The sequence below is a fragment of the Arachis ipaensis genome, chromosome B2, assembly GCF_059453495.1.
Source record: "Arachis ipaensis isolate K30076 ecotype BB chromosome B2, ASM5945349v1, whole genome shotgun sequence".
NCBI lineage: Eukaryota > Viridiplantae > Streptophyta > Magnoliopsida > Fabales > Fabaceae > Arachis > Arachis ipaensis.
Window position 1 is genome coordinate 18,772,295 of NC_142437.1, and position 10,676 is coordinate 18,782,970.

Below are 10,676 nucleotides of genomic sequence, written 5' to 3' on the forward strand. Positions count from 1 at the left end.
TATAATCTCATGAACTTCCACTTCCTCTCCATTCATGATGCTATGGATCATGATAGCCCGATTTATAATAACTTCAGACCGGTTGCTAGTGGGAATGATTAAGCGTTGGATGAACTCCAACCATCCCCTAGCCACTGGCTTGAGGTCAAGCCATCTTAGTTGAACTGGCTTGCCTCTTGAGTCAATTTTCCATTGAGCTCCTTCCACACATATGTCCATGAGGACTTGGTCCAACCTTTGATCAAAGTTGACCCTTCTAGTGTAGGGGCATGCGTTTTCTTGCATCATTGGCAAGTTGAACGCCAACCTTACATTTTCCGGACTGAAATCTAAGTATTTTCCCCGAACAATTGTAAGCCAATTCTTTGGATTTGGGTTTATACTTTGATCATGGTTCTTAGTGATCCATGCGTTTGCATAGAACTCTTGAACCATTAAGATCCCGACTTGTTGAATATGATTGGAGAGAACTTCTCATCCTCTTCTTCTAATCTCATGTCGGATCTCCGGATACTCACTCCTTTTGAGCTTGAAAGGGACCTCAGGGATCACCTTCTTCTTGGCCACATCTTCATAGAAGTGGTTTTGATGGACCTTTGAGATGAATCTCTCCATCTCCCATGACTCAGAGGTGGAAGCTTTTGCCTTCCCTTTCCTCTTTCTAGAGGTTTATCTGGCCTTAGGTGCTATAAATGGTTATAGAAAAACAAAAAGCAATGCTTTTACCACACCAAATTTAAAAGTGTTTGCTCGTCCTCGAGCAAAGAAGGAAGAATGAAGGAGAAGAAGAAGAAAATGGAGGAGATGGAGGGAGAGGTTGAATTCGGCCAAAGGGGTATAAGGTGTTTGTGATGTGTGAAATTGAAGAAGAGATGAGGGGTATATATAGGAGTGGGAGGAGGGTTAGGTTCGTGTATTTGGGGTTGGGTTTGGAAGGGAAAAAGATTTTTGAATTTGAAGGTAGGTGGTGTTTTGGGGGAGAGTGAATGAGGTGATTGGTGAATGGTAATTGGGGAAGAGATATGGAGGTGATTGGTGAGGGATATTTGGGGAAGAGTGTTATGAAAAGGTGTGAAGAAGAGAGAGAGTGAGTTGAGGTTGGTGGGGATCCTGTGGGGTCCACAGATCCTGAGGGGTCAAGGACTTAGCATCCCTGCTCCATTTAGGCGTGCAACACGCCCTTAGAGTGCACTGCTGGCGTTAAACGCCAGATTGCTGCTTGTTTCTGGCATTTAACGCCAGCGTTTCTCCCTTTCTTGGCGTTTAACGCCAACTTGGTGCTTGTTTCTGGCGTTTAACGCCAGACTGATGCTTCTTTTTGGCGTTAAAGGCTAGTCTGATGCTTCTTACTGGCGTTTAAACGCTAGTAAGTTCTTCCTCCAGGGTGAGCTATTTTTAATGTTGTTTTTCATTCTGTTTTTGATTTTTCAGTTGTTTTTGTGACTTCACATGATCATCAACCTAAAGAATACATAAAATAAGAATAGAAAATAAATAGATATAATTAAATAATATTGGGTTGCCTCCCAATAAGCGCTTCTTTAATGTCAATAGCTTGACAGTGAGCTCTCATGGAGCCTCACAGATAATCAGAGCAGGGTTGGGGCCTCTCAACACCAAACTTAGAGTTTGGTTGTGGCCTCTCAACACCAAACTTAAGGTTTGGTTGTGGCCTCCGAACACCAAACTTAGAGTTTGAATGTGGGGGCTTTGTTTGACTCTGTATTGAGAGAAGCTTTTCATGCTTCCTCTCCATAGTTACAGAAGGAGAACCTTGAGTCTTGAATACAAGGTAGTCTTCATTCAACTGAAGAACCAACTCTCCTCTGTCAACATTAATCACAGCTTTTGCTGTGGCTAGGAAGGGTCTGCCAAGGATGATGGATTCATCTTCATCCTTCCCAGTGTCTAGGATTATGAAATCAGCAGGGATGTAAAGGCCTTTAACCTTCACTAGCACATCCTCTACTAGTCCATAAGCCTGTTTCATTGATTTATCTGCCATCTCTAGTGAGATTCTTGCAGCTTGTACCTCAAAGATTTTCAGTTTTTCCATTACAGAGAGTGGCATTAGGTTTATCCCTGACCCCAGGTCACACAGAGCCTTCTCAGAGGTCATGGTGCCTATGGTACAAGGTATGAAGAATTTTCTGGGATCCGGTTTCTTCTGAGGTAATGTTTGCCTCATTAATGCACTCAGTTCATTGGTGAACAAGGGGGGTTCATCCTCCCAAGTCTCATTACCAAATAACTTGGCATTCAGCTTCATGATTGCTCCTAGATATTTAGCAGCTTGCTCTTCAGCAATATCTTCATCCTCTTGAGAGGAAGAATATTCATTAGAGCTCATGAATGTCAGAAGGAGGTTCAATGGAATATCTATGGTCTCTGTATGAGCCTCAGATTCCTTTGGTTCCTCAAAGGGAAACTCCTTTCTATCTAGAGGACATCCCATGAGGCTTTTCTCACTGGGACTCACGTCCTCCTCACTCTCTCCAGGTTCGGCCATGTTGGTCATGGTTATGGTCTTACACTCTCTCTTGGGATTTTCTTCTGTATTGCTTGGGAGAGTACTGGGAGGAGTTTCAGTAATCTTCTTACTCAGCTGACCCACCTGTGCCTCCAAATTTCTAATGGAGGACCTTGTTTCATTCATGAAACTTAGTGTGGTCTTGGATAGATCAGAGATTATGGTTGCCAGGCCAGAATGGCTCTGTTCAGAATTCTCTGTCTGTTGCTGAGAAGATTATGGAAAATGCTTGCTATTGCTAAACCTATTTCTTCCACCATTATTATTGAAGCCTTGTTGAGGCTTCTGTTGGTCCTTCCATGAGAAATTTGGATGATTTCTCCATGAAGGATTATAGGTGTTTCCATAGGGTTCTCCCATGTAATTCACCTCTGCCATTGTAGGATTCTCAAGATCATAAGCTTCTTCTTCAGAAGATGCTTCTTTAGTACTGTTGGATGCAGCTTGCAATTCATTCAGACTCTGAAAAATCATATTGACTTGTTGAGTCAATATTTTGTTCTGAGCCAATATGGCATTCAGAGTATCAATTTCAAGAACTCCCTTCTTCTGAGGCATCCCATTGTTCACAGGATTCCTCTCAGAGGTGTACATGAACTGGTTATTTGCAACCATTTCAATGAGTTCCTGAGCTTCTGCAGGGGTTTTCAGATGAAGAGATCCTCCTGCAGAATGGTCCAATGACATTTTTGACAACTCAGACAGACCATAATAGAATATACATATGATGCTTCATTTTGGAAGCATGTCAGTAGGACACCTTTTGATCAATTGCTTATATCTTTCCCAAGCTTCATAGAGGAACTCGCCTTCCTTCTGTCTGAAGGTTTGGATTTCCACTCTAAGCTTGCTCATCTTTTGAGGAGGAAAGAATTTGGCCAGGAAAGCACTGACCAGCTTTTCCCAAGAGTTCAGGCTTTCCTTAGGTTGTGAATCCAATCATGTTCTAGCTCTGTCTCTTACAGCAAAAGGGAAAAGCATAAGCCTGTAGACCTCAGGATTAACCCCATTGGTCTTAACAGTGTCACAGATTTACAAGAATTCAGCTAAGAACTGATGAAGATCTTCCAATGGAAGTCCATGAAACTTGCAATTCTGTTGCATTAGAGAAACTAATTGAGGCTTAAGCTCAAAGTTGTTTGCTCCAATGGCAGGAATTGAGATGCTTCTTCCACAGAAGTCAGAAGAGGGTGCAATAAAGTCACCAAGCATCTTCCTTGCATCTCCACCATTGTTATTGGGTTCGGCCATGTCTCCTTCTTTTTCAAAAATTTCTATCAGGTCCTCTCCAGAGGGTTGTGCTTTAGCTTCTCTTAGCTTCCTCTTCAAGGTCCTTTCAAGTTCAGGATCAGCTTCAACAATAATGCTTTTGTCCTTGTTCCTGCTCATATGAAAGAGAAGAGAACAAGAAAATATGGAATCCTCTATGTCACAGTATAGAGATTCCTTTATGTGAGTAGAAGAAGAGAAGAATAGAAGAAGGAGAAGAAAAAAAATTCGAACACAGAGAAGAAGATGGGGTTCGAATTTTGAGTGGAAGAGGAGTGTTAGTAGATAAATAAATAAATAGAAAGAGATGAGAGAGAAGAATTCGAATTTAAATTAAAATAAAAGGAAAAATATTTTTGTTTTTATTTTAATTATTAGTTCGAATTCGAAAATTAAAAAGAGAAATAAAATTAAATTAAAATTTAAAATAATAGTTAATTAAAAGGAATTTTGAAAAGGTGGTGAGGAGTTTTCGAAAATCAGAGAGAGGAAAGTAGTTAGATAGTTTTTAAAAAAGATAAGAATTTTTAAAATCAAACAAAAGGTCAAGTAGTTAATTGAAAAAGATTTGAAAATCAATTTTGAAAAGATAAGAAGTTAGAAAAGATTTTGAAATTAAGTTTTGAAAAAGATATGATTGAAATTTATTTTGAAAAAGATTTGAAAAAAAAGAAATTTAAAAAGATTTGATTTTTTTGAAATTAAAGTTGATTACTTGACTAACAAGAAACAAAAAGATATGATTCTAAAATTTAAAGATTGATCCTTTCTTAATAGGCAAGTAACAACTTGAAAAATTTTGATTTAATTTCGAAAATAGGAAATAAAAATAAGAAAAATATTTTGAAAATTAATTTTTAAAATTTCGAAAAATTTGAAAGAAAAATGAAAAAGATTTGATTTTTAAAAAGGTTTTGAAAAGATAGTTTTTTTAAATTGAAAATTTGACTTGACTCATAAGAAACAACTAGATTTTTAAAACTTTTGACTAAATCAATCCAAATTTTCGAAAATTTATGAGTGAAATAAGGGAAAGATATTTTTTTTTATTTTTGAATTTTTAATGAGGAAAGAGAAAAACATAAAAATGATGCAAAATACAAGAAATTATGATCAAAACAACTAATGCATGCAAGAATACTTTGAATGTCAAGATGAACACCAAGAACACTTTGAAGATTAAGATGAACATCAAGAATTATTTTTGAAAATTTTTAAGAAAAGAAAAACATGCAAGACACCAAACTTAAAAATTTTTGAACTATAGACACTAATAAATTGAAAATGCATATGAAAAACAAGAAAAGACACAAAACATGAAAATGCAAAGATCAAACAAAGAAGATCATCAAGAACAACTTGAAGATCATGAAGAACACCATGCATGAGTTTTTGAAAATTTTAAGAAAAGTTAAAAGGATACAATTGACACCAAACTTACAATTTGACACAATACTCAAACAAGAAACATAAAATATTTTTGGTTTTTATGATTTTATTAATTTTTTTGGTATTTTTCGAAAATTAATTAGGAAAAAGAGAAATAAGGATTTCAAAATTTTTAATAAGAATTCCAGGAATCATGCAATGTTAGTCTAAAACTCCGGTCTAGGAATTAGACATGGCTTACTAGCCAGCCAAACTTTCAGTGAAAGCTTCGGTCCAAAACACTAGACATGGCCAATGGCCAGCCAAGCTTTAGCAGATCATTACATTCAACAGCTAAATTGATGAAAAAGCCAAAGAAGCTCTTCTCATGATAAGTGGAAGCCTCGGTCCAAAAAAAATTAGACATGGCTTAACAGCCAGCCAGGCTTCAACAGATCATGATGAAACTCTAGAATTCATTCTTAAAAATTCTGAAGTCATAGAATAATTTTTTTTTTGAAAATTTTTTCGAAAATAAAAATAATAAAAACAAAAAGCTTAAAATTAAAATAAAATTACCTAATCTGAGCAACAAGATGAACCGTCAGTTGTCCAAACTCGAACAATCCTCGGCAACGGCGTCAAAAACTTGGTGCACAAAATTGTGATCTCTAAAACGGCACCAAAAACATGGTACGCACGATTGTAATCTCAACTCTTTTTCACAACTCTGCACAACTAACCAGCAAGTGCATTGGGTCGTCCAAGTAATAAACCTTACGTGAGTAAGGGTCAATCCCACGGAGATTATCAGCTTGAAGCAAGCTATGGTCATCCTTGTAAATCTCAGTCAGGCAGATTCAATTGGTTATGAGGTTTTGATAATTAAAATATAAATAAAATATAAAATAGGATAGAAATACTTATGTAATTCATTGGTGAGAATTTCAGATAAGCGTATGAAGATGCTTTGTTCCTTCTGAATCTCTGCTTTCCTATTGCTTTCATCCAATCATTCATACTCCTTTCCATGGCAAGCTGTATGTTGGGGGATCACCGTTGTCAATGGCTACCGTCCGTCCTCTCAGTGAAAATGGTCCATTTGCGCTATCACCGCAGGGCTAATCATCTGTCGGTTCTCACTCATGTTGGAATAGGATCCATTGATCCTTTTGCGTCTGTCACTACGCCCAACACTTGCGAGTTTGAAGCTCGTCATAGTCATCCCATTCCAGATCCTACTCGGAATATCACAGACAAGGTTTAGACTTTCCGGATCTCAAGAATGCTACCAATTGATTCTAGCTTATACCACGAAGACTCCGATCTTTCGGAATGGTGGCTAAGAGATACACGCTCAAGCTATTGCAGATAGAACGGAAGTGGTTGTCAGGCACGCGTTCATAGGTGAGAATGATGATGAGTGTCACGGATCATCACATTCATCAGGTTGAAGTGCGAGAGAATATCTTGGAATAAGAATAAGCTTGAATTGAATAGAAAAATAATAGTACTTTGCATTAATTCATGAGGAACAGCAAGCTCCACACCTTAATCTATGGGGTGTAGAAACTCCACCGTTGAAAATACATAAGTGATAATGGTCCAGGCATGGCCGTGAGGCCAGCCCCCTAAACATGATCAAGAGATCAAAAGTGATACAAAGATAGTCTCAAAAATGATCAAAAGATATGAAATAAATCACTAAAAGTAGTTTTTATACTAAACTAGTTACTAGGGTTTACAAAAAATGAGTAACTAAGTGTAGATAGTGCATAAATCCATTTTCAGGGCCCACTTGGTGTGTGCTTGGGCTGAGCATTGAGCTTTACACATGTAGAGACTTTTCTTAGAGTTAAACGCCAGGTTGTAGCCTGTTTGTGGCATTTAACTCTGGTTTGTAACCTTTTTCTGGCGTTTAACTTCAGAATAGGGCAGAAAGTTGGCGTTTGAACGCCAGTTTGCGTCATCAAAACTCGAGCAAAGTATGGCCTATTATATATTGCTGGAAATCCAGGATGTCTAATTTCTAATGCAATTAAGAGCGTGCCAATTGGGTTTCTGTAGCTCCAGAAAATCTATTTCGAGTGCAGGGAGGTCAGAATCCAACAGCATCTGCAGTTCTTTTTCAGCCTCTGAATCAGATTTTTGCTTAGGTCCCTCAATTTCAGCCAAAAAATACCTGAAATCACAGAAAAATACACAAACTCATAGTAAAGTCCAGAAATATGAATTTTGCTTGAAAACTAATAAAAATATAATAAAAACTAACTAAAACATACTAAAAACTACCTAAAAACAATGCCAAAAAGCGTATAAATTATCCGCTCATCAAGATGCTGCCAAAATTTTTATGAAAATAGGAGGCTTCATTTAAAGTGGTTATTGAGAAAGATTTGGATTTTTAAGGATTCTATAATTTGATTTTGAGTTATTAAGGAAAGGATTACGTTTTGAGTTTGCTTTATTTAGAAAAGAATGAATTGTGTTTTGAGTATGAATTATTGATGAACGAAATAGGAGGTGTGATAATAAAGAATGAAGGATGATGAGAATTAATTTTTAAGTCTAATTGTTGAATGAATATGAATGAATTATAATGATAATGAGATATGTGTGACCGGGTAGGAGGCGGTGGCGTTGTCCATTCGCTCCGAGTATATGTTGAGAAAGTCGGGTAAGGGGCAGTGGCGTTGGTCACTTGTTCCGGATAAGAGTTCGAGACTCCAGGTAAGATGCAAGGTTTGAGTTCTATCGCCGCTTGCTCCAGGTTAAGAACTGTAACACCACCTGGGTAAGAAGCAAGGGTGAAGTTGTCCCCTGCTCCAGGTACGTGGGTAAGATGTAAGGGTTAAGGCATTGTCCCACTTGCTTTGTGTTTGGTGTTCTGTCTAGGGTTAGCTATCGGACATATCGGGCTAGGCTTTATAATCGGCAAATGATACTCATCAGCCTTAGAACATGCATACATCATGTGCATTTGTATGTTTTGCTTGAATGTGTATTGTTTTGGTTTGCGTAATTGCTTAACTCTTCTTATCTGCTATTTGTTCTACTTGCTGTAATTGCACATATATCTGCCTTTGCCTTGCTTGAACTGTAAGTGTATGCTTAAGAGAAACCCTCTCTTGGCGGAAGAGTGAAGGAGGGTTGTTCCACCGGTGATTCGGAGGATTGGAGGAGACAGAAAGTGAAGAATTAGGTTAAAGTTAGATTTAGAACTTGAATACCTTAGATAACTTACTTAATTTCTGGTTTAGTTGGATATTTAAGCTGAAATCTAACCCTCGGTTCTCAGTCCATACATATTTCTATTATTTTTCAAATGCAGGTCGAGAGATGCTCAACGAGGTGCCTCTTGACCTGCATCTGAAAAACAACAGAAATATGTATGGAATGAGAACCGGAGATTCTCAGCATGGTAAATGTGTCCGCATAGTTAATATAAAAGGTACCGAGAAAGCCAGAGGTATTCTTAGAACTTCGACACTCAGATTAATCTTAAAATTTATTCTAAACCAATAATATCGGTAATCTAATTGAAGGATTCCAGCCCAATTCTAACTTTGCACCTTCCATCAACACTAAACCTCCGAATCACCGGTGGAACAACCCTCATCACACCTCTGCTAAGAGAGGGTCTCTCAGAAACATACACATACAAATCAAACAAAAAAACACAGATAGAGGTACAATTACAGCAAGTAGAACAAATAGCGGAAAAGCAGAGTTAAGCAAACCAAAATAATGCACACTCAAGCAAAACATACGAATGCATATGATGTATGCCTATCCTATGGATGATGATATCATCTGTCAGTTATATAGCCAACCCGACATGTTCTGGTAGCTAACTGTGGATAGTCCCTCTGTGCGCGCATCCCCAAGCTCAATAATATCCATGGGAAAATCCCAAGCTCAATTTATCCATGCGTGAGACAGCCCAAGCTCAAATTTGTATATATATATATATATATATTGATGAGTTTGGAAAACTCCAAATTAATTTGATGATGATCAAACATTATTAAAATGATTAATCACAAAATTATTAATTTGAACTTTAATTCACATTTGTTAATAATGATTTTGTTGCTTGCAGATTTTGTTTTAGGCCGAAAAATAACAAGTCCAATGTGAAGTTAAAATTCAGCCTTGTAAAAAAAATGTTTTAAAATATGTGGCTAAAATTATTATTGTGAAAGTTGGGCCAGATTTTGTTGAACAAGCCCAAATTAAAATTTGCTACAAGACCATCAAGGCTTGGTCCGAAAAATTGTAAAAGGAAGAAAGCAATATTGCATGCTTTCCCACGGTTACCCACTCTCATCTTTGAATGGATTTCAAAATTCAATTAACTTGTATTAATAGCATTGGAAACATGAAAGAGAAAGTGGGAATTGATTTGATTGCCATCATTACTATCACACGTTACTAAGCAAAAGGGAAGTGGAAAATTAATTCATTTTTAATTTTATTCTTCAATTACATTGAAAGTTTTCTCTCTTCTCTCTCTGTTCTCTCTCATTGTTTCGGTCATGTCACAGAGAAGAAGAAGAAGCAAGTTATTAGAGATGAGGCATTGTAGCAGTAAAGCTATGTGCAAGCAAGAGGTCATTGTGATGATGGACTTAGCAGAAAGAAGATCCACAGTAGGGTGTGACTGAGATCTTTGCCACTAATGGTAAGATGTGGTGAAGAAGTCTCAAGCTCTCCATACCCGAAAATGGAAGAGATCCAACTCGGTCAGAGAAGAAGATCCCAGGGGCATGGCTCGTCTCTACTTTTGATCAACCAACACAAAAGGTAGCTACTGTAGCTACGTGGAGGAAGAGGCAGAAGATAGAACAGATGGAGCTGTCAAGCATCAAGAACTCATCAAGGGTCAAGAATCCTTCTTGGGGAGCAAGTCAAGATGGAAGGCCCGGATTGATGAAGCTTGGTGAGAAGGGATGAGGAAGAGGTAATTGCATGTTGGATTTTACATTTGGTTCTCTCTCTTCTCTCTCTGGCCGAACCGGTTTGATGTTGAAGAAGAAGAAGTTTAGCTCGGTTCAACCGTTTCAACCTTGGAGGCTTCCCCTTCTATAATAAGGGTGAACAGCCAAGGCTTGAAGTAAGGAGAAAAAGAGTAAAAAGCACAGAGTTCTCATAGCTACCCAAGCTAACAGAAGCTCTTCTCCTTCAATGTCTTTCATGTTGTATTTTCCTGTTTAGTTTTGTCTGTCTTGAGTCTCATGGAAAAAGGCAAACAGTGAGGTTTATAAGAAAAATCCATAGAGCGGAAAAAGGCAGAGTATACAAAATTAAAAGAAAAAGCCATAGATGTCCTAGAGGTCCTTTGTACATCTGTGTTGTGTTTAATGATTCTGTGGGAATCCCCTTGCAACTTGGGTTAGCACTTAGCAGTTGAAAGCTTGGTAGGTGACCAAGTCAAGTTCAGGATTGGGGATAGATTCTGGACTTGTCCCGAATAGGAAGGGTAGTTCCTAGGGAGAATTAGTGTTTG

The 10,676-nt window shown here is 37.8% G+C and overlaps 1 non-coding gene across 1 annotated transcript; it reads left to right on the plus strand.

Moving 5' to 3' along the window:
• The first annotated feature begins 3,271 nt into the window (after positions 1 to 3,271).
• LOC148573186 (small nucleolar RNA R71) lies at positions 3,272 to 3,379 on the plus strand. Its single transcript, XR_015906331.1, has one exon. It is a non-coding gene; the product is annotated as a small nucleolar RNA R71 (small nucleolar RNA).
• Positions 3,380 to 10,676: the final 7,297 nt, after the last annotated feature.